The 25277-nt window shown below is 45.5% G+C and overlaps 1 long non-coding RNA gene across 1 annotated transcript; it reads right to left on the bottom strand.

Moving 5' to 3' along the window:
- Positions 1 to 982: 982 nt before the first annotated feature.
- LOC119971038 lies at positions 983 to 24082 on the bottom strand. The gene is made up of 3 exons (XR_005461730.1): positions 24006 to 24082; positions 6149 to 6324; positions 983 to 1117 (listed from the first exon to the last, which is right to left on the bottom strand). It is a non-coding gene; the product is annotated as an uncharacterized LOC119971038 (long non-coding RNA).
- Between the last annotated feature and the right edge of the window lie 1195 nt (positions 24083 to 25277).

Here is a 25277-nt window from a genome sequence, read left to right on the forward strand (position 1 = left end):
TTAGGGGCCAAGCCCTCACAGTGAGGGGCTAGGCCCGCGCTGGAGTGGTTCCCACTTGCCGGCTGGCGTGAATGGCCTTTGGCGCCATGCCAGCCGGGGCCGAAAGGACTTCGCCGGCCGGCGTAAGTCCGCGCATGCGCCGGAGCGTCAGCGGCTGCTGACGTCATACCGGCGCATGTGCAGGGGAGGGGGTCTCTTCCGCCTCCGCTATGGTGAAAACCATGGCGAAGGTGGATGAAGAAGAGTGCCCCCAGGGCACAGGCCCGCCTGCTGATCGGTGGGCCCCGATCGCGGGCCAGGCCACCGTGGGTGCACCCCCCGGGGTCAGATCGCCCCACGCTCCCCCCCCTCAGGACCCCGGCGCCCATCCGCACCGCCAATCCCGCCCGTCAGGTAGGTGGTTTAATCCACGCCGGCAGGAGAGGCCTGTCAGCGGCGGGACTTCGGCCCATCGCGGGCTGGAGAATCACCGCAGGGGGTCCGCCGACGAGCGCAGCTACGATTCCCCCCCCCCCCCCCCCCCCCCCCCCCCCGCCGAATCTCGGGGGGCGGAGAATTTGGGACACTGCAGGGGCGGGTTTGACGCTGGCCCCGGGCGATTCTCCAACCCGGCAGGGGGGCGGAGAATCCCGCCCCATGTCTTTTGTTCAAATGTATTCCATCCTTACTAAGTGGATGTATTTCCTTTTTATAACAACTGAAATAGGATAATAAACCATTGGATGGCTAGTAGTGATGGAGTACAACTATTGCTGATACTTGCTTGGTGGTGCTGTCCCAGCATTGAAAAGAGCACAAACTCACCAAGAGGTGGGATTTATTCCGCGGTTAAAAAAATGGAAATCCAGGAAATCTGAAATAAGAAATGAAATGAGAATTAAGCACAAAATGTATAGTGGATTCACAAATGGCACTTAAGCAGAGAAAACTGGACATTTTGCGTGGAAGTCTCTGGTCTTGTCCGTGGAGGGATCCTTTGCGAGCGAGCATGGAAAAATTTGGCGTTCCAGCCAAAACTCCATTAACTTTCAGTGGTACAGGAAAATCCCAGCCATGAATGAGGACGGGGGATTTCAGCCATTGAGTGTGTTGTTTGACAGATCTTGTTTGAATCCCACTTACATAAACAGACAAACACAAAAGGGAAAGAAAAGGATAGAAATCAGGAGCTGAGATATAGTTAATACTTTCACACACAGACCATGTCTGATGAAGGCCTACCTGTAACATTGATCTACCATTCACTTTCAGATGTTGATTGACAAATGTATTTTGTACATTTTCTGTTTTTAACTTTAAACATGAAAAGAGCTGGCTCCGTCCAATATTGTAGAATTGTATGTTGAAAAAATCTAAACTTTTAAGATTAAAACTGCAATGTGAATCAAATTCTATAAAATGAAGCAAGGAACTTCAGTATTTCCTGTTGTGTGAGTAGTTAATCATTCATCATACACCATAAAAACCTACAATAAAACAATTCTATAAAAATATTTCACAATGCTAACTTCTGTCTGAATAAGCTTTGACAATTCTAAATCAGCGTAAAGCCTCACATACATTTAGAAGCTTCTTTAAATAAATTCAGCCCTCTTAATAACCTAAACTCATAATTAAAATTAATTGAGCACAGTTCCTGCATGAGTGAATTATAGAAATGGCTGGTGTGTGAACAAAACACACTTCTTTTTTTTTCTCCAGTATGATGACTTTCCACTACAAAGCCTTGGACATGTTAGCCCAGGTTAACATCAATTATATCTGATCAACTGACAGGAGGGTCACTGCTAATGGAGAGGGATGAATACCAGATATTCTTACGTATCTGACATATAGCAGATGCACATGCCAGGCTCAGTGATCACTGAATTCTGAAACAATTCTTCAAGATTGGCTGACCGATAGTACACTTTGCTTTGAGTCAGAAAGTTGTGGATTTAAGGCCTACTGCATGAGGAACATGCAAGCAAGGCTGACCCTTTGTTTGGAGGGAATGCAGAATCTTTGGAGGAGCCATCCTTCCTTCCAATGAGTTGTTGAACTAAAATTTCATACATTTGGACGATTAGCAGGTAATTCTTCGGGAGTCCTTGTTCCTTATTAATATCGCTAAATCAGCATCATTCATCACGCATTTGATTGCTCTTGGCAGGAACTTAATGTGTGCAAATTTACAATGAATGGTCACAAGGTTAAAATTTCCACAGATGCTACCTGACTTGCTGAGTTCTTTCAGCCTTTTCTGGTCTTATTTCAGATTTCAAGCATTAAAAGTAATTTGAGCTTTATTTTATAAAACACCAGAAATTAATCAAAATGTTGTATAAACTGTTAGTTGTCAATGGCAAGGAGCTGGTGGGTGGCATGTCATTTAAAGGTACACAGTTCAAATGAGAAGCAGTCAAGCTGGAACCTAGGTGGATGTATTGATTCTGATCACGATTAGCAAGGATTAGCTGTATGTGAGCGTTTGGCTCAATTGGTAACATCTTTGTCTGGGTCAGAAGTTGATATACTGAGAGGGTTGGATGAGGAGGGATGGTATGATGTTCATGTCGATAATTAGACCGGTTGGGCTGAATGTCTTGTTCTTCTGCTGCAGGCTCTAAGGGCGGAATTTAGTCCAACCCATCGCAGCGGGAAATATGTCAACCGAGGACACTAAATCCATGGGAGGCCATGCCTTAGTTTGCCAACGACGCGACAAAGTCATTGCTGGGATGGTGTTGATACAGGAAAGCTGCCCGGTCACCTGTTAATGAGCCTGTTAAAGCCGTTTAAAGTTGAATTCAATGCTGTGCATTCCAAATTGCATGAAAATTCCAAGGATCTCCCATGGCTGCTGAAACATACCCAGTTAAACCTGGCGGCTCATAAAGGGTTCCTGCCCGGGTGGTGTCACTTTGGATCTGGCCTGCACCGAAACCAAATCTATCATTACCTTGTTATATTCAGTCTGAATAATTTGGCCATCCAAGGGTGAGATGTGTGAGGGTGGAACCGGTCACGGAAAGCTGGCTTTTGGCTGTCAGAGGGCCTGGCCCTTAAATTGGCCAGGCTTGCTGCAGGAGCAGAAATCCACTTTGTTAAGGGGCAGTGCAAATGTGTGGCCTCATGTTACAGGGACACACAATGGTATTAATTCACCTACCGTGTGACGCTAAAAACACATAGGGTGCTAGTTTCCACTTTTGCAACTAAGTATAGTAGCGGGTGGGTTTTGCGGTGTGTACCTGCTGCTCAGGATGGTTGTAACTCTAATTCAAATCTACTCTTGGAAGCTTATTAATTATGCGCAGTTGAGTACCTCTCCAAATCACCTGTTGGGTCAGAAGCTGTTTCAACTGCCCCGTTGTTAGCTGATGGGGTCAAAGGGCAGGGTGCCAGATTTGAATGTCACCTAAACATGCATGGTAGCACATTGGTTAGCACTGTTGCTTAACAGAGCCAAGGTCCCAGGTTCGATTCCCGACTTGGATCACTGTCTGTGCGGAGTCTGAATATTCTACCCGTGGGTTTCCTCCGGGCGCTCCCGTTTCCTCCCACAAGTCCCAAAAGACGTTCTTGTTAGGTGAATTGGACAGATGAATTCTCCCTCAGTGTACCCGAACAGACGCTGGAGTGTGGTGACTAGGGGTTTTTCACAGTAACTTCATTGCAGTGTTAATGTAAACCTACTTGTGACAATAAATATTATTATTATAATAACACACACATCTCATTCTCTCCAACCCACCTATCTCCAGGAGGTCATTAGAGATGTCTGTGAAGGAAAAACAGAAGGCTGCAAGTCGAAAGAAGGAGCAATGCACCCCGCTTCCTCCACCAAGCCTCAAGGTCTCGATCAGAGAAGTACGGGTCCATAGGGATGTGCTTTATCACTGGGATGGCTCCAGAAAGCATACCAGTCTCCCTCTCTGGCATGGAACGCCATCACAACGGAGATCAGCATGTTTGGCAACCGAGCCCAAAATGACTTCCAGTGCAAGAAGAGGATGAATAATCTCATCTGCTCCACTAGGGTAAGTCATCCTTCAGCTCCTTTCAATATCAAACATTCCTCCCACACAGCCTCCTTCCCTCCCTCCCATCCATTTTGTTTCCACTTTCAAATTCAAACTGCACAGTAACTCCAGTAGAGCAAGGTGGTGGTTCTGCACTACTATTTCAAGACGGGTTTCAACATTTCCTCTCTGATTATCCGTGCTCTCAATACCCACCAGGAACCTCACAATGTGAAGTTATTATGGGCCAGGGCTTAAAAAACTCCAAAGTATATCATGGAGTTCACCTGACCTACAACTGTTTATTAATTTTGGATATGATGAGTACAAGGGCCTGCCTTTCAGGTGTTATTCAACAGAGGCCATAAGCACTTTTAATCAAAAACAAACTTTATTCTATGAATTTAATTAACATTTTAAAGCATTTTTATCAACTACAAACATAAATACCCCACACAGCTACAGTAATCTATGTATCACCCGAAATAAATTCCCCCTTTAACTGTTCCAATTTAATAACAATATCCCATAAACCAGTAGCCCCTTATCAAAGGTATGGCCCAGCACACGGCACTCAAGACTGGGTATGGATGCTCTTGTTTCCTTTCCAAAACAGAAGGTTTGAATTCCTTCCAGAAAGCAATTATTTCTTTTCAAGTTATCAAGGAGTCTGGAAACAGCTCTTAAAATGAAGATAGAGAGACAGGCCAAGATACTTCTCTTTCTGAGGACAGCAGCCAAATGTGAAAACGAAAGCAAAATTACTCAGAGCCACAAAACAGCCCGAAACCAAAGCGAAAGTAAAGCCAACTCCCAGAGCAACAGCTCAGCTCCACCCACACAATGACATCACTGAAGCCATGTGATAAGACAAAAACATTTCTTAAAGGGACACTCCAATGACAAGGTAGAGTTTCCTCCTGTTATTCTCCAGCATCCCCAGTAACACTGGATCCCATAGTTGTTATGGTGGACACCATCCTGCCTGAGCTCATCACCGCTGAAGTGCCCCTAACCCACGTGGACCTTTGCCATCCCCATCTGAAGGCTGTGTGCAGTCACCCACCAAGGTGCACTCCCAAGGAAAGTTTTGCATACCCCCCTGCCCCTCCCTTTTATTATGTGTGCCCCAAATACAGGTTGCAGCTGTATCCCATTACAATCACCGTCACATCTGCAGCCCAGTACAGAGACAGACAAGCCCATGGACAGTGACTGTGAGACAGCCCAGCTGTGCATTATTCCTGCCCCTCCTTAGGAGCTCCCAATGATTACTCCTGCAGCTTGCCCACTGCACCCCGTAACTGTCTCCACTGTCTGATTGTTGACCATGAAGTTCACAAGAACCCGGGAGTGTCTCTGATCTCTAACTGCTTCCCACTGAGCCTCAGGATGTCTGTACTCTCTGATCACTTTCCACAGAACCCCAGGGATGACTCTACTCTCTAATTGCTTTCCACAGAACCCCAGGGATGACTCTACTCTCTGACTGATTTCCACACAACCCCAGGGGTCTCTCAACTCTCTGACTGCACGCCCCAGACCAATGACTTTGACTTTCATATTATTGCCCATTACCCTAATGATTGACTACACTGTCTCCCTTCCCAATGTCGCAACACCCTGGGCTAGTGCATGTTCAATTCCAGCCCCACTTGACGCAGAGTCGCAAACCAGATGTTATTAGATTTTATTTAAAATGCCCGAGATCCTTGGCTGAGCCCAATAAACTGCAGACACCAGGTTTGTCACTTCGATACAAGTAACTTTTTATGATGTACAGTATTATAATTAAACAGAAAGAAAATGTAACTGACTACTTAATACTCCTTTCCCAACCACCTCTTCCTAAGTACCCCCACACTCTGCACACACATACAGACAAACAACCACAGAGGGCAAAGAGTGATGGAAAGGGAAAGAGAATATTGATCAGAATAAACCTGTAAAGATCATTCATGCACAGGGATGACTTCTAGATAGTGTCTTTCTGAAGTTCAGCTTTTATTTGTGCAACTCCAGCAGCTTGAGAGTGGCCCTCATCAGAGGTCCTGTGTCTGCCAGAGGCTCAGCTGGGGCCTGGTCTCCAGCAAACCTCCAAATGTTAGTGGCCTCACCTGTCATTGCATCTGTGAAATACTCACCAGATTGTGATGAAGGGCCAGTCCCCAATCGTCTCAATACCGAGTGAGGTTATCTGGTGCTGGTGCAGGGGAAAGATCTTACTCTGTGACCTCAGGGATAGCGGGACTGTCTTCCTCAGAAGAAAGGTGAGACAGTGCATGGACGAGATGCTCTCGGGTTTCTGTAACAGCAAAACCTGCAAAGGAAGGAGACGCAATTCCTTGAACGATTCATCAACAGTCTGCTCCCATCTCTTGGGGCAGTGAACAGCCATTGCAGCCAGAGATGATGGAGAAGCGCAAATGCTCCTCACTCTCCACATCTGCAATAGCAAACTCAACATTGAGATGGAGTGTTTGCTCTGCTCCCCTGCAAGCCCTAATGTTGTCGGTCAGCGTCACTTGGCTGTCTGATGTTTAGGTTTCCAGCCCACACATCCCCCCCCCCCCCCCCCCCCCCCCCCCCCCCCCCCCCCCCCCCCCCACCACCCATCCTGCGAGTCACAGGGGCAATCCACTGGCTGGGCTGTGACATTTCAGACCTCTTCAGCTGCCCCCTTAATTCTAGAGAATAAAATTGTGTGACGGTGGTGGACTCTTCCCACTGGACCTTGAAAGGCGTCTTGTCTTGGGAGAAACAGAAATTCAGTTTGTGGAGATTTAAACTACACAATTTAGAGATTGGGCTGGCTGCTGTTTAAATAAGGTACCTGCTCCTGCACGGCTGTCAGGTGATGTCGGCTTCTCGACATCAGAGCTGCCGCTGTTACATTATCTGGCACCAAGCCCGCATCACTCGCACTAACTAACTGGACCTCCAGGTTATCGGGTTCAGTTGACTGCCAAAACTTGCACCAGATCACCGATAACCTGTGATCCCGCTGACGGGATCGGCTCTATGAAATTCTTTTGTTGGTTCAAGCAAATTCTGGGATTTAAGCCTTTAATAGACACTGACATATTACTGCAGTTCAGTAAGAGTGTTGCATTGTTGGAAATGCCACCTCACAAATGAGGTCATGCTGTTTTTGACAAAATACATTTTGTATATGGGGTATATTGTTTTTGTTCCACCGTTTCATTACAGTACCTTTTTGGAGTTAAAATCTGATTCACTTAAGGGTGAGACCAGTCCAGTTGACACACAACAATCTGGGAATATAAATCAGTGTCTGTTGCAGGAGCCAGGATGGCATTAATATCTTGATGTTTTAATTGCGTTGTTGCATTGTACATGCTTTGATCTTACAGTTTGCTGGAAAAGATAATTGCGCACAAGATGAGGGCACGTCTTACAGATTATCCAGAGCACAAGGACCAATTTCTTTTCATCCTAGGACAGAACCAAACAATTCAGTTTAAATCTGCTGATTCAGCAGGACATTTGCCAGCCTTTTGAAATTGATAACGATGCATATTTGATTCCTTTAGTTCCTGATTTAACTTCAAAGGCCTGAGAAATGGCATCTTGCAAAGCGTCGTTCTAATTTATCACTTTTTCTGAGGTCGTCTGGAACTCCAGCTGCTGTCACAGGAGCCTATCTCGGGCCCAATTTTATTTTGCGATTTAAAAAAAAAGAAATTGTATTTGAGAAGGGGCAGTGTGTTTTTTTTAATTGTACATTTATCTTTGCTGTCACTCACACACAGCTTTGCATGCTGAAATACAGCAATGTTATTTTGTGCTACTGTGACAATGGCAATTGAGTTTTAGTTCTATAGATCTGTTTCCAAATTCTCCGACTGTTCAGATTCTCTTTTCCCGCTGACGGCGCTCCCCAGCCGTGGGTTTCCCGGTGGCGTGGGATGTCTTTTATGGGAATTCCTGTTGACAAGCGACGGGAAGATAAAATCCCCCCCCCCCCCCCCCAGCCCAGGGAACAACCTGCTGCCAAGAAACCCGTGGCTGGGAGACAGGAGGATGTCCCCTCTGATCTCAGTATAGCAGGTTCACACAGCTACGACCACAGCCCTGTACACAAACATACCCATCCGGAGCAGGAGCCGGCCACCAGGCCCCTCGGCCCTGCTCTGGCATTCAGGACGATTATGGCTGATCCGGTTGTAACCTCAACTCCACATTCCCGCCCATCTCCGATAGCCTTTCACCCCGTTGTTTATCAAGGATCTGTCTAGCTCTGCCTTAAAAAAAACTTCAAAGACCCTGCTTCCGCTGGCTTTTGAGGAAGAGTTCCAAAGACTCACAAGCGTCTGAGAAAAAAAAATCTCTGTCTTAAATGGACGATCCCTTATTTTTAAACAGTGACCCCCCCCCCCCCACGTTCTAGATTCCTCCACAAGAAGAAACATCCCAACCATGTCCACCCTGTCAAGACCCCTCAGCGCAGAATCAGGACTGGTTTCAGCTGCCGCTGGGAGCAGGGCCCTAGTGCGAGTCTCTCTCCGTAACCATCCAAATATATTTATGGTGGAGCTTGCCGGACTGCGTCGGAATCCCGGTGTCGGTCCGCCATTCTGAGCGAGCAGTCTGATCCCATGGTCTGGCGGCAGGCCCATCCCACCGCAATACAAATTCAGCACCCTGTCTCCCTGCCATTCCCCCCCCCCCCGCCCTAACTCCTGCTGACAGGGAGGAGCATCTTCCGTCTCCCACTACAGGAATAATGAATGAGTCAATCAAGAATAATGCCCCTACTTGTCAGCGGGTGGGAGGGTGCAGGATATGCATTGTAGGGTGGGAGGGGGGGAACCTCAGTTATACACTCACCCCCTTAACCCACGTCGGGGTCAACTGCATCAGGGCCGTGCTTGGGAAAACGTGCGCCACAGCCTGCCCGGTGGATTTCCCGCGGCGGGGTTCGGTGATGACTGGACGGGTGTTGGTGAATCGGGCCTCCAGCCCACTAGTTATATTGAAATGGATGCAACATTCTCCTCATGTCTGCGTGGGTTTCACCCCCACAACCCAAAGATGTGCAAGTTAGGTGGATTGGCCACGCTAAACTGCCCCTTAATTGGAAAAAATGAATTGGGTACTCTAAATTAATTTTTTTTAAATTATGAAATGGATGCAAAATGCCGATTTTGTTCCTCCCACCGGCAAAGGGCGAGTCAGGCGCAGAGGCCGCCAGCGAGGGATCGGAGGATGCCTAAACCGTTTTCTGGCGGAAGGCTCCATTCTCCGCCTGATCAGGAATGCCAACAGTGGCATTGGGCAATGAAGAATCCATCCCTTCATATTCATTCAGATCAGAGTTCTTATTCACATCTGTAATGCCATCTGTGTACAGCCGTGTTGAAAAAAAACTGACAACTGTTTAAATGCAAGACTTATGGAAAGCGCTTTGCTATTTATTAGCAAGTAACATAAATATAACCACCACTGAATTCAATTGTGAAATGTGTGGAACTGAAGCCATCCTGGTTTTATTTATAGGAAATTATTCTTATCATTTAGCAACACCAGTCAGCTTGTTGCAATTCTGGCTAATTCATGACTTGTCCCATGGCAGGCACTAACTCACTTTATCATTCTTAATGTTAGTGTGGAGGCAACTGACACACGAAAGAAAGAAAATGTGCGAAAAAGTTCAACCTGTAGGAATGAGAAGGAGAGGCTTTACAATTTGAGATTGTATGTTGAATGATGTGACGGAGGGGAGGGATGTACTGAGCGTGGTGATGGAAGGGAGAAAGTGTTGTTAAGAGATATGGAGAGGCAAAGACCAGTATTCATTCTTACCTCTCTCGAGAGGTCATTTACCATTTTCTATTCTGAAGCTAGGCCCAGGGAGTGACGTGTCTGGTGTCAATCCCTTCTGCCACCTGCATTCTGGTATGGTGGAGATCCTACAGGTGTTGGGGGAACTGTGTCTCACTCTGAGATCACCGAGGGATATATTAGAAACAATGGGGCCACTCCTCCGACTCATTAGAACAGCAACTCATCCTTAGAAAGTGCCTTTCAGATAGTGAAATGTCCAAAGGCATTTCATGTCCATTATAAAACAAAATTTGATATCAAGCCACATGAGGATATTCATAGGTCGAATGATCAAATCGTGTTCGAAGCGGTGTGTTTTGAGTAGCTTCTTAAAGGAGGAAAGTGAGGTGGAGTTGGAGAGGATGGGAATGTCAGGATTCAGAACCTAGGAAGCTGAAGGCAAGACCATCAACAGTGGAATGATTTAAATTAGGGATGCTCAAAGTCAGAATTAGACAAATGCAGATATCTCAGATGGTTGCAGGGCAGTGGGCTCAGGGACGATAGATGATCAGGATTTGATGTAAGTTAGACATAAACGGCAGAGTTTGGATAATCTCAAGTTTATGGACTGTAGTATGCGATAGACCGGTCAAGAATGCATCAGAATAGCTCAAGTGTAGATGTAAGAAAAGCATAAATGTGGGTCTCAGGAGCTGAGACAGGGCAAAGTCAGGAAATGTGGTCGAGGTAAAAAGAGGCCGTCTTAGAGATGGCATGCATAAATAGTACGAAGCCTTTCTCGGGGTCGGATATAACACCAAGATTGCAAACAGTTTCAGCTTCTGATTGTTGCCAGGGAGAAGGATGGAGTAGTTGAGTAGGAAGGGGAGCCAATGGCAAAGGCTTTGCTCTTACCAATATTTAATTACAGCAGTCATTTTCAAACTCAGGATTGCGACCCATGGGTGGATCACGGGTGGGTGTCATGAGGGTTGCGGAGCGATTGGTCGCGGCATTCCCAATCACGGGAAGCAGTGCCCAACAGCCGTAAGCAGCTTTTAAAAATGCCGGCTGTCCTGCGCATGCGTGCCCCATCAGCTGGATGTAGCAGTGTGCAGGCTCGGAGCCCAGTGGCGCAGACCACCTCCTCCTGAAGTCCCAGGACCAGATTTTTAAAAATAATCGATGGAGTCTTCCCACCAGAAGTGGCGGCAGGTAGAGGTCACGCAACCCCGTACACTGGCATCACGTACTCTAGGTGTAAAATCACACAGGAGAGTTTCCTCCATTTTATAGCTGCCAGCAAGCAAACAACAGGACTGTGTGAAGAACTGAAGATGAAACATTTTGTAATAAAGGAAGAGAAGGCCAGAGACACATACAGGCCAGGATCTCACAATTGAATCTGCTGGAGAGAGCTTCTCGGGAGAGTCCCTGACTGCATCCAGAGCTCCAGGGCCTCTGGTGAACAAACAATTAAGAAGAAACTGAAATTGGGAACAACGAAGCATAAAGGTGATTTATTGAGGTATGGCATTGTTAATTTTGCAAATGCAAATCAGGATGCAAAGCCCATGTCTGTTACATGCAGGGAAGTACTGGCAAATGAAAGTTTCAAACCCTCAAAACGTCAAAAGCATTTGAAGACTAAGCATGGCAAGTCCGAGGACAAACATATTCATTTTTTCAAAGGATGCACCGAGAACTTAAATCATCAGCTGACGTCCTTCACAGAAATGTAACATTGAATGACAAAGCAAGTGAGACTGTGAGGAACAAACAGGTTCACCTGTCACATTAAAGGTAAGCAATAATGGTGTGTCACGAATGTCAGCCGGCATGGGTCAGAAAGGTTGGTGTGGGTCACGAAGGTTGGCTGGGGTGGGTCGCGAAGGTTGGCTGGCATGGGTCACGAAGGTCGGCTGGGGTGGGTCGCGAAGGTTGGCTGGCATGGGTCACGAAGGTCGGCTGGGGTGGGTCGCGAAGTTTGGCTGGCATGGGTCCCAAAGGTCTGCCAGTTGGTAAAGGTGGGTCCTGGGAATAAAAGTTTGAAAAACACTAGGCTGGATTCTCCCAGATGGGACTATGTCCCCACGCCGGCCTAAAAACGATGGAGTTTTACAGAGACTCCTGGAAAAAAGATCAGCTAATTCAATGTCCTGCAGGGGGCTAGCAGGGATCCGGAGTAGATCACGCAGCTTTAACTGCGGATATGGGCCCCGACACTTCTGGTTTAGAGTCCACGCATGCGCATGGCAGCGCCCTTCAGCGGCCGTGCCGAACTCCATGGCGGACCGCAGAGCCACACACAAAATTAGACCCCCACTCCCGATCGGCCGTGTGCCAAACATCTAACTGCATGGATCTAACCACCCGGCCACCTATAAGGCACCCAGTGTCCAATCGCCCGCCTGCCCCACCAGGGCGGTCGCGGACTGAGTCTGCAGCCGCCACGCGACTATCCCGACAGGCGATAGGTGGTTAGTTCCACGCCGTCGGGAACTCGGCCGGTTGGGAGTGGAGGATCACTGGGCTGGCCTCTGTCAATGGGCCCCCAGTTGCGTGGTGTACTCCGCGATCACGCTGATTCTCGGCTCCCAGAGAATCGCCGGGCCCAATTTTGGCGTGAAAGTGGATTCTCCGCCCCCTGAGTGCTAACTGTATTGAAAAGTGGATTGTAACCTGAGATGGTTCTGTTGTTTAAGGGGAAATAAAGATAGTAGTTAAGGGTTATCGTGTCACCGCATCGATTAGCATTGTTTAAGGAGTAATAGTAAGCTATTGTCTTGTATAATATTGAAGATATTTTAATACTGTGTTAGTAATACAGTTTGTTGGATTGGATTTGTTTATTGTCACGTATACCAAGGTACAATGAAAAGTATTTTTCTGCAAGCATCTCAACAGATCATTAAGTGCATGGGAAGAAAAGGGAATAAAATAAAAGACCTAATAGGGCAACACAAGATATACAATGTAACTACATAAGAACCGGCATTGGATGAAGCATAGAGGGTGTAGTGTTAATGAGGTTAGTCCATAAAAGAGTCATTTAGGAGTCTGGTAACAGCGGGGAAGAAACTGTTTTTGAATCTGTTTGTGTGTGTTCTCAGATTTCTGTATCTCCTGTCCGATGGAAGAAGTTGGAAGAGTGAGTAAGCCGGGTGGGAGGGGTCTTTGATTATGTTGCCCACTTTCCCCAGGCAGCGGGAGGTGTAGATGGAGTCAATGGATGGGTGGCGGTTTTGTGTGATGGACTGGGTGGTGTTCACGACTCTCTGAAATTTCTTGCGGTCCTAGGCCGATTATGTTGCCCTATTATGTCTTTTATTTTCTTCCCTTTTCTTCCCATGTACTTAATGATCTGTTGAGCTGCTCGCAGAAAAATACTTTTCATTGTACCTTGGTATACGTGACAATAAACAAATCCAATCCAACAAACTGTATTATTAACACAGTATTAAAATATCTTCAATATTATACAAGACAATAGCTTACTATTACTCCTTAAACAATGCTAATCGCTGGTGGTAGCGGCGATGTGGGTAGACCAGGACAGATTTTTGGAGATGTGAAACAGGGGTGTGTACAGTACTTTGCTTCCTGAAGTCAATGACCAGCTCTTTAGTTTTGCTGGCATTGAGGGAGAGATTGTTGTCGCTGCACCACTCCACTAGGTTCTCTATCTCTCTCCTGTATTCTGACTCGTCGTTATTCGAGATCCGGCCCACTATGGCCATATCGTCAGCAAACCTGTAGATGGAGTTGGAACCAAGTTTTGCCATGCAGTCGTGTGTGTACAGGGAGTAGAGTAGGGGGCTAAGTGCGCAGTCTTGCGGGGCCCCGGTATTGAGGACTATTGTGGAGGAGGTGTTGTTTTTAATTCTTACCGATCGTGGTCTGTGGGTCAGAAAGTCAAGGATCCAGTTGCAGAGTGAGGAGCCAATTCCTAGGTTTCGGAGCTTTGATATGAGCTTGGCTGGGATAATGGTGTTGAAGGCAGAGCTGTAGTCAATAAATAGAAGTCTGATGTAGGAGTCTTTGTTGTCGAGATGCTTTTGGGATGAGTGTAGGGCCAGGGAAATGGTGTCCACTGTGGACCTGTTGCGATGGCATGCGAATTGCAGTGGATCAAGGCGTTCTGGGAGTATGGAGATGATGTGCTTCATGATCAATCTCTCGAAGCACTTCATTATGACTGAAGTCTGGGCCACTGGACGGTAGTCATTGAGGCACGTTGCCTGGTTCTTCTTTGGCACCGGTATGATGGTGGTCTTCTTGAAGCATGTGGGACTTCTGAGTGTTTCAATACACCATATCCCTATTTTGCGTGAAATCACTCCTGGAGTGAGGCACCCTTTCCTCTCAGTCTTACAAAATTAAAATTAAATATTGGGGTTTCTGTCCAGTATCCTAGCTGGGGTTGGGGTCTGGTCTAGGATCGTAGGGGCTGGTTTAGCTCACAAGGCTAAATCGCTGGCTTCTAAAGCAGACCAAGCAGGCCAGCAGCACGGTTCAATTCCCGTACCAGCCTCCCCGGACAGGCGCCGGAATGTGGCGACTAGGGGCTTTTCACAGTAACTTCATTGAAGCCTACTCGTGACAATAAGTGATTTTCATTTTCATTTTTCAAATTGGGGGCTCTTTACCGGGACTTCAAAGTATAATTCCTTGTTTGGCTTGGAATTATTGAACTTAAAGAGAGCGAGTGTGTGTGGAAGGGGTGCTTTCTTTCGAGTGGTACTGTTTAAATAGGGAGAGACTGGAGACAACTCTTTTAGTAGCAAACCTATTCCTGGGTGTGGAAGAGACCATTCAGGCTGGTTGGCAAAGGGTGACTAAAACCCCTTTGGTTCAGCAGACAAGCTGCAGTGAACTTTATCTGAAGAGGTGAGGAAGATGGAGACAACACAAACAACAGTTCCGCATTTAAATTTGCCAGAGACACAGCCTGAGTCATTGGAATTAGCGAGAACTCTATTACAAATGAAACAATTAGAGATGCAGGGAAAAGATTCTGGGAATGGCAGAAGAAAAGGAAAGATAGAGGGCAGGAAAGGAAAAAGAGAGGGCGTTACAAAAGGAAATGGAAAGGAGAAAACTTGAAGTAGAAATGAAAAGATTGGTAAAGGGACAAGGAAAAAGAGAGTATTTGAACTTCAGTGACTTGCTCCAGAAATGGCAGATGATTTTGAATTAACTCACAAAAGCAAAGTCTGGTTTTCAATATCAATTTCAATCTATGAAGGATAGAAACTGGGAAAGGATAGAAATTTACAGGTGAGCAAGGCAAAGGAGGGCTAGTGGGAGATATGAAGGAGTATTTGCCTCAGATTGAAAAGGAAATCAATGATAGTGAAAGAGAGATAAGAAAACTTAAATGTTTTCATTGTAATAAAGTTGGCACAGGAAGTCACAGTGTTTTTTAAAATAAATTTAGAGTACCCAATTATTTATTTATTTTCTTCGCATTAGGGGGAAATTTATTGTGGCCAATCCACCTAACCTGCACATCTTTGGGTTGCGGGGGTGAAACCCACGCAGACACGGGGAGAATGTGCAAACTCCACACTGACAGTGACCCAGGGCCGGGATTCGAACCCGGGTCCTCAGTGTCGCAGTCCCAGTGCTGACCACTGCGCCGCACGCCGCCCCTAGAAGTCACAGTGTTGGTGGCTTAAGAAAAGTTCGGGGAAGGCAGGTTCTTCAAAACAGGATAAGTCAGTGCTATTCAGATCGGCGCCATGCAATGCAACTGCCAGTATACGTCTTCCTGGTCCTTGGCATAATATGCTTTGCCTCTAGGGGGCGGTAACACCTGGGGGGTTGGCGGGGAATGGTGCCTTCACAGGCCCGCCTGGTGCCCCGGCCCTGGTTGCAGTGCCCAGTCTGCTGCCTGCGGCTGCCATCTTGGTGCATTGGCTTGGGTTACTCCCGGGTGCATCATGGTCGCGCCCTTGGTTCCCGTGGCAGGTTCCGCCTTGTGGAGGCTTGCATCTCTCGGGCCCGGTCACGGACCGTTGGCGGTTGCTCCGATGACCGAGGTTAAGTAGCGCCAGGCCCTAAAGCTCTTGGACCTCACGCTTTGCGCTTTCTCAGCAACTGGTGATGTCTGCCGCCCATTGCGGGGTTAAGTGAGCCTCTGTGAGAATTTTCCGCTGGGAGTCGGCACACGGAATCCACAGAAAAACGGTCTCTCAGTGATTCAGCAGTGCAGCCCAAACCCGTAAGAGGCTGCGAGCATTCTCAAGCTCACCAAACAGGCCCCATTGAATTCCCATGGTTCTGCGAGGCCATGTGGAAACGGAACCAGCTGACCATTATTGGGGGCTGTGTGTTCAAATGTACCTCGATCAAGGTACCTCAATGCGGCAAAGGACTTGGAGTCCGGCCTGTCCGGGTGGGTGAGGCTTTTGATTAACACACAGGTCAGTCCCCCGGCTGCGGTCAGTAGTATAACGGTTTGTCGCCCATCCCCCACAATGGCATTAGACCAAAAGAAATACTGTACCCGCTCGATGTACTGGATCCAGTCATTGGTACCTGCGTTAAACTGTTCAAGCCTTCCGATGTGTGGCATCTCTCCAGTCGGTGTAGCGGCCTCTCTGGGCCTGGTTGAAGTAGGTTGGCGGTACAAAGCATGATGGCTGCAGCAGCTCCACTTCACCCTCGTCGCCAGTGTAGAATCCAACGGAAGCGACACAGGGAGGCATGGTAGGACCAGAAAGGAACTAAGGTTTATTTAGGTGTACACAAAATTCCTAAGGAAACAACTCCTCTCCTCCTCGACTTGCACCCAGGTCGGTCGAAAATGAAAAATGCTTATTGTCACAAGTAGGCTTCAATGAAGTTACTGTGAAAAGCCCCTAGTCGCCACATTCTGGTGCCTATTCGGGGAGGCTGGAACGGGAATTGAACTGTGCTGCTGGCCTGCCTTGGTCTGCTTAAAAAGCCAGCGATTTAGCCCAGTGTGCTAAACCAGCCCCGAGGTTTATGTATTGAGAGGTTACCCCTTGTTCAGGGGAAACCCTGCCCCCAATTACCGGGGTAGTTCGTACTAAGAGGTAAATGTGGTAAATCTGATTGAGCATCATCCGCGGCCCCAAGGGGGTCATAACGCCAAGAATGCGGTGCCATACCAGAGATGCTCCGGTTTCCTCCCACAGTCCAAAGATGTGCTGGTTAGGTGGATTGGTTATTCTAAATTGTCCTTGGTGTCCAATAATGGTTAGGTGGGGTTACGGGGATAGGGTGGAGGTATGGGGATACGGTGGAGGTATGGGCTTGGGTAGGATGCTCTTTCCAAGGGCCAGTGCAGACTCGATGGGCCGAATGGCCTCCTTCTGCACTGTAAATTCTATGAAGCCCACGATGGGCAGAGGTCTCTGAGAGAGGAAGAGAACCAGATGGTGACTACACCAAGTAATCTAATTGCACCCTTTTTGTTCCTTAGCTGTAGACAAATTGACTCTGTACTTGAACCTTCTGGACATCCTTTTTCTCCAGCATTGCAGTGCTCTCCTTGACCAATACCACCAGCCCCCTCCTTTTCTTCCTTCCCTATCTTTTCTTGTACCCAGGAACATTTAACACCCAGTCCTGCCCTTCTTTGAGCTAGGTCTCTGTTATCGCCACAACATGATAAATCCAAATGGCAATCTCTGCCCGTAATTCCCCAATTTTACTTACTCTACTCTACATTCACATACATGAGGTATAACCCTGATTTAGACTTCATTACTTTCTCCCCTACTCTAACTCCACCTATTAACTTACTATTCTCTATCCCAGTGCTATCTATCTCCCAGTATTTTATGCACCTTGGTATTCCACTCTGATATTATCTCCTTGTTCCCACACCCCTGCCGAGTTAGTTTAAAGCCCTCCCAACACCACTAGCACAATGCCTTACAAGTAACTCAGTCTCAGCTCTGTTTGGTACCTGACGGTATTATGGACACAACATCACTAAACATACAGCAGCAGTTTAAGCAGAAAGCTCACCACCCATTTTTGAAAGGGAAACAACAAGATGGGTGGCACGGTGGTTAGCACCGCTGCCTCACAGCTCCAGGAACCCGGGTTCAAGTCCAGCCTTGGGTGACTGGCTGTGTCGTGTTTGCACTTTCCCCCGTGTCTACATGGGTTTCCCCCGGATGCTCCGGTTTCCTCCCACAGTCCAGAGATGCGCAGGTTCGGTGGGGTTACAGGGATGGGTTAGGGGAGTGGGCCTGGGTGCGGTGCTCATTCAGAGGATCGGTGGAGACTCGATGGGCCGAATGGGCTCCTTCTGCACTGTAGGAATTCTACGATTCTTCTAAATTTTGCATTGTCAGGAAGCCTATAATTCAAAAATGATGTAAGAAATGAAAATCCTGTTTTAAGTTGGCTTTGGGTGGCCCAACAGGCAATTGCATGAATAAAGTAGATGTGCGGTTTATACCCAACACAATTGCATGATCAGCTTTGCAATCATACTGAAATAAATCCAAACATTAAGAATTCCCAAGCCTTATGCCGATGGTTTTCCATCTTCCTTGCCACTATCTCAAAAATACAAGTCCTAAATTAGGATCTGACATTAATTTTCTCACATCGAAAACAGAGAAGTCTCTTTCAAAAAATAGGAGTAGAACTGCAAACAGTGTTTCACAATTCTGTCTGCAGCAGAAAAGCTTATCTTTGCCTAGAAACCAGGGCAGCACGGTGGCTGCCTACAGTATTGCTGCCTCACGGCGCTGAGGACCTGGGTTTGAATCCCGGCCCTGGGTCACTGTCTGTGAGGAGTTTTCACATTCTCCCCATGTCTGCGTGGGTTTCGCCCCCACAACCCAAAGATGGGGCAGCACGGTAGCATGGTGGTTAGCATAAATGCTTCACAGCTCCAGGGTCCCAGGTTCGATTCCCGGCTGGGTCACTGTCTGTGCGGAGTCTGCACGTCCTCCCCGTGTGTGCGTGGGTTTCCTCCGGGTGCTCCGGTTTCCTCCCACAGTCCAAAGATGTGCGGGTTAGGTGGATTGGCCATGCTAAATTGCCCGTAGTGTCCTAATAGTAAGGTTAAGAGGGGGAGTTGTTGGGTTACGGGTATAGGGTGGATACGTGGGTTTGAGTAGGGTGATCATTGCTCGGCACAACATCGAGGGCCGAAGGGCCTGTTCTGTGCTGTACTGTTCTATGTTCTATGTTCTATGTGCAGGTTAGGTGGATTGGCCATGTTAAATTGCCCCTTAATTGGAAAAACTAAGCTAAATTTTAAAAAAAACATCTTTGTCCAGGGACCTATTCTCTCCAGTCTACTCCAGATATACTCTGGAGTGTTAAGAATGTTAAACGGTGTCAATCTGGAGCTGGCATTTGTAACTTGCCTTGACTGTTCCATAGTGTTTATATTGCCAGCTGGTGTTGCAAATTTGTCTTTTCCCACTGAAGAAGTCAGATGCCAAATTGCCAAAATGCTTTTATTCCTCTTTTCTAAACTGGGCAGGAAGCCATTCTTAGATAATTATGATGGAATTATATTCTGTCATAAGTATCAAACTTGTATCTTAGTGCCTATACTTTCCTTTGCAGAAGGTATCAGGTGAAAGGTTTTCCATGTTACTGGTGTCACAATATTAAACATAATCTCTGAAGCTATGCCATAGGAAGCATTGAGAAATGGGTATACTTGATACTTTTCAATATTTAATTCAGCAGGAATTAAGTGAGTTAAGAGATTTTTGATGGAACATATGATAAAATGGCATATTCATGAAAGTAGATTTTCCTGTCTGTCAGGTTCCCAATCTGTCCCATTTGTTTGGTACCTTATCAGGGTCTAAAATATTATTGGTAATATCTATGTATTTTGCTGTTGATTGAGAATAAATAATGTACGGGGAGAACAAACAGTTTAATCACAGTAACTTCATTGCAGTGTTAATGTAAGTCGACTTGTGACAATAAAAATATTATTATTATTAATCCGAGATTTGCTAAGAATGAATTATGAGAACGCTGGAATTGTGAAAAATTCTGCTATGTCCTTTAACGGTAATTTTATGTACATTACTGTTGAAACAGTGGGAAGGTAAAAAAAATCCTCAAATACCGGATTGCTCCAAGGTGATAAATGTTTACAAAGGCCACCATACAGCAAAATTGCAATTAAACTTTACAATCGCTCTCAAATATTTTGTGGCCTGAAGTGTTTGGCTTCTTCTGGTAAACTAATGAGTCCCTCATTGCGATTGCTAATGATAAACCTGATTACGTGCTGTTTTACAATGCCAGGAGTGTGGCATGATGTAATCCACAAGTATCCTTCTGCTACTAAAGTCATGTTGGCCCACATCGTTTTAAGGTTGTCGAGTCAAACTGCTCTAAATCAAGACAGCCCAGGGACCATTTAATTGCTTTTAGCAAGGGAAGTTTGCAGATTGGAAGGTATTTACAAATTAATGGTTTTGGGTGGAAAATACAGTGCAATCCCTCTTTTTCCAAAAATGTTGTCAAATGTAATGAATATTCTCAAAATGCTGGCTATAAAATAGAAGGTGGTCAAATGCTTTTGGCAGCATTGTGAAAAGGTAGACTGTCTCTGTGTGGTGTGTACTGGCAACAGAAAAAGAGTTCTGTTTGTTTTCCTTATCGAACAGGAGAAAGAGCATGAAACATTTCCAGTAAAATGAATACTTGAAAATGAGAATGCAAAGCACTCTAATATATAGATTGTCCTCTCATACGCAAGCACAAGGAGTTTGAAATCAATCAACCTTATCAGATATTGTTGAACATAAAAGGAAGCCATTCGAAGTAGAATCTAAGCTTCCTGTATTCGTACATAATGCTCAGAAATTAACAAATTTATCTGCAGTGTGCAGATCTTATCATACATGTGCAGCTAATATCTTGTCAACTATCAAAATACCAGTAACTGTTCAAAGATTTATTTATGGGACGTGTATGACCCTGGCAAATTTGCATTTATTGCTTATTTCCAATATCACCTGAGAAGGTGGTGCAAAAGGTTTCTTCTCGAAACTGGCTGTAAAATCATCAAAACCAGTTTTACCAACAAATTAATGATTAATTTCTCCTATTTCCATTGCTTTTATCTGCACATCTATTTCCTTCTTTTGTGTACACACAAACTTGGAAAATGTATTTTCCCCCTTTTCTATTGATATGTTTGCACACCTGTCTGTGCAGACTCATGCAGACTGCTCATCAAGGCCAATGGTGGATCTTATTTTTGAAACTGTCAATGTTTTAATCGGAATAGTAGCACTTTGAAAAACAGAACCCTCCATGGTACATTTTAAATTGCGAATTTTAAAAAGTTTATTTTAAAATGGATGTCGTTGATTTTCATTTCTTATTTCATAGTTTATTACCGTAGCAGGTTTCGGCTTGTTGGTTTGTGTAGAATGCACTACATTGTTCGTAGACTTGCCAGGAAACTGATAACTAATTCGCAAAGTGTTCTGCGAAAAAGTGAAAACTTCTAGAAAGAAACACAAAAGCCCAATGCAACCAGGGAAATCAATCAATCGGTCAGGTGTCTGTTCAGTTTACGTTACGGTTCATTTCAAGTCTGCTCAGAAAGTGAGAAAGCATCTAGGGAAACATGTTCAACACTGACAGCTGCTTGCTGTGCTGTAATCGATACTGTGGCGTTTTCACCATAGAATCAGCTGTGTTGTTAGCAGCAAAACGTCGCTCTTTGCAGTCTCCAACATAACTGTGAATCTGTTTACAGTTACTGGGCGCAAACATGCGTAAATCATCAGTGGCCTGATATCCGCTGTTTGGGTGATTCTGTCTGCAAGGTAGTGAGTGGGAGCTTTCAATTGAAGAATAGAGAATAGAGAATGAAGAATAGAGAATGAAGAATGTTGAGAAGGAGACCTGGTCAATTCATTGCTACTAAAAAGGTAACTATAAGGCCAGGGAACCTCACAGCACCAACTTCAATTGGACAGTCATCAACTAAACAAGTTTCAGCAGTGAAATAAGTTGCTGGCAGTGCTATTACTTTAGCCAGTTAGGGTGTAAAACATAAGTATTTGAAGCATGCAATAAGCACATTTATCATGCTGTCATTTATTGTGAAAGCGACTGTACATGTCAAAGATAACTGCCAGAAAGATGGATCTATGTCATATTTGCTCTAGTGCATTTATAAATGCTGATTGCAGATGAAGGTAGCAGTGTTGATATTTTAGAATGAGACTTACAGAGAAACAAAATAACTGTTCCAGTTTGATCCAGTATTCCTTCTACTTGTGTGGTTCTGCCTTCAGATTGTTGTTTTTTTTGTTAGTTTCACATGCCTTAATGTGGAGCAGAGCATTTGTTGATATCTTAGATTTGCATTTTTCTATTTCCCACATAGTCCAACCGAGACACGAAATTCTGTGGATTCTTAAAAATATTTACAAATGATGTTGGATGTTGGAGATTATATATGCTGCAGGTATTTCACCTAGTGAAAGGAAATGAAAATCGCTTATTGTCACGAGTAGGCTTCAAATGAAGTTACTGTGAAAAGCCCCTAGTCGCCACATTCCGGCGCCTGTTCGGGGAGGCTGTTACGGGAATCAAACCGTGCTGCTGGCTTGCCTTGGTCTGCTTTCAAAGCCAGCGATTAGCCCTGTGAGCTAAACAGTGACAGATTGGTTGCATGAAATAATGAATATTAACTGATCATTGAAATTACAAACATATGAAATTAACGAGCAGGAAAAGACCAGTTGGTGCATTAAGGCTGCCCACATCTTATGATGGCGGCATCATCTGGATGAGACACCACCCACCATTCCCGGCCAGCACTTCTTGCCCGTCCCCAATTGCCTAGCCGTTTGGGACAGCTGGTCAGCTTGGTAGCTTAGAGTCAACCACATTGCTCTGGGTCTGCAGTCACATATGGGAAAGACTGGCTAAAGATAGCAGGTCGCCTTCCTGTAGCCATCTCAGATGGCCACCTGCAAAGGACCATGGGAATTATGGCCAACCCAGGACTCAGACACACTCAGAGCTTGTGTGTGTATTTGCAACTCAGATAGCTAGATGCGATCGAAACTCCCGCTCGTTTGCATTCTAATGGCCCATTTCCCAGAACAAAAAGACTGTACTCAGGTAACGGATACAGATACAGACTAACTGGTGCCACTCCCTTTGCTAAGAAAGCCCAAACAGCTAAGGTCAATGACCGCTCAGAACATGCCCAGCCATCAAGGCACCCGCCCCTTTATTGGCCAAAATCGAGGGCAGTGATCGACGACTGTGAAATTATTGGGTCCAAAGCTAAGGAGCTAAGGACTGCCCCAAAGAGCACAAAATCCCAGAGGGATAAAAAGAGACACAGCCATGTGTTTGGTCTCTCTAGGCCCCCACCTACGCCTCAAACCAAGTGTAGCATTACGACCAGAAGACAAGTTCAAGACCAGCGATCGCTACCAGACGAATGAGCCCAGCAGAAACGAAGCCACTTCTTCTACCCAGCCACACAAGTTCCGAACAAAGGCCTTGTTCATCTGCAAAGAGCCGGTTGCCCTGAAGTTAAGTATATGTTATTGTAGTTGCTAGGTGTACTTGTAGTGTTTTATGTTGCATGTCTAAGTAATCCTTGTGCATAAATAAACTATCTTTGAAGTTGAACTGACTAACTGGTTGTTTGGTCCTTTGATTGATATCGGGTAAAGCCTTGCGGTGGTATCATTTGATATCTGGCGACTCTGAAAAGCAGTATTATCATTAATAACTGCCATATCTAGTTAATTTGGCAATATTATTGGTGCCGAAAGACCAACATTCCCAAAAGGGCATTAGTGAACCAGATGGGTTTTTTGACAACATTCCATTCATTTTGCATCATTATTCATCCCGGGTTTTAAATTCCTGATTTATTTAGATAACGGAATTCAAATTCCCCAGCTGCTGTGGTGGGATTCGAACTCATAATAGTCCAGGCCTCTGAATTACTCGCCTAGTTGCACGACCACGATGCTACTGCTTGCTGAATTGACAATGAAGTTATCATTGTTGACCATTAGAATGGAATAAATTGGACAGCAACCTGCTGAATCTGCACATGCACGGGTAGACTTGGAAATCTGCAGGTTGCAGCCCCAGTTACCCTCCTCTTCCATAGATTGTGCTGCACAGCTATATCACCAATAAATCCAGCATTGAAATACCTTACGCCATAACACAAGTTGTGGTACTTACTGATTATTTATCCACTACATAGCTCCTGTAGAGGGTGCCACTGTTTTGTCAGATAACCGATGACAGCAAGTTTCCACTTGCTTGCAAAAAACTGTTTGCAGCTGTTGCTTAGTCAAGGGTGAGCACTATTCCTTTGTTGCTAACCACACAATCTGGGCCATTGTCTCGGAGCACATTTTCACTCAATCACAGTAAGAACAAAATAATCCAGACAACTTTCAACTTAGTATGTTACGACTAGGTGAGAAGGGGTGAACTAGTTCCTCTCTATTCAATCTCCACAGTTGGTTACAACAAAAGTTTAAGTTTATTTTTCACTAGGACATGCCTTTTACAAATCAGAATGTATTTAAGTTTTCATAAGTCAAAGAAAGAGCAATTTTATTATTCACTAAATCTGAGCAAAATAATAAAAACTTGATGTCAAGCGTTTGGCCCTCATGCAGTCATTCAGGGAAACACACACACACACACACACACATGTGCGTATCAGAAATAAGGGGGGTTAGAGTCTAATAAAAAAGGTAAAATAATGTATGGTTAAGTGTCCTTTGATTGTCCTTGAGGTGTAGATTTTAAATACTGCAGCCAATTTGGATTTGCTGATTACTTGGATGTGTTCAGATGTGGAAGATGTTGCAATTATTACAAGATCCTGGTTCGCCGTGAGGCTTCTGCTTGAGTTGGTTTCTCGAAACATGAAATATATTTATTCCAAAAGGAAGAGAGAGAGAGAGATGAAGAAAGAGGGGGAGAGGGAAGAGAAAGCATTCTTCAGGCTGTTTCTTCTGTTGAAGAATTTCTTTATACCCCCTTCTGTAAGCAGCAATATCTCTCAAGTGGCTGGGCCTTGAAATACTTCACCCACTGTGTATTCCTAGAGATTTGGGGTTTGTCTGTCTGTGGCAGCCATTGTTTCATCATCAGCTTTGCATTTTTAATGTTTCTTACTTGGACAGTTACAAGTTTTGGTGGGTGTCCGGATTATAGGAAATGTCCCTCTCTTCACACACCCCTGAGGGTGATTTGTTTGTTTCTCATTCTCACCTTGGAAGGTGGCCTTGCATTCAAAGCAGTTGGCTCTGAATCAGTTCAGTTTGCAAAATTCTCAGACAGTTGAAAGTTGAAAAATAATGTTTTCAAAAAATAAAGGGGCATAGCCTTCTGACACCTCCCCATCACAAACAAATAAGTGACACTCTCATTTCTTTCATGTGGGTCGTCAAGGCAATCTGCCAGGATCTCTTGAACAAATCTACCTCTGTAATGTTG

The sequence above is a fragment of the Scyliorhinus canicula genome, chromosome 9 (assembly GCF_902713615.1).
Source record: "Scyliorhinus canicula chromosome 9, sScyCan1.1, whole genome shotgun sequence".
Classification (NCBI taxonomy): domain Eukaryota; kingdom Metazoa; phylum Chordata; class Chondrichthyes; order Carcharhiniformes; family Scyliorhinidae; genus Scyliorhinus; species Scyliorhinus canicula.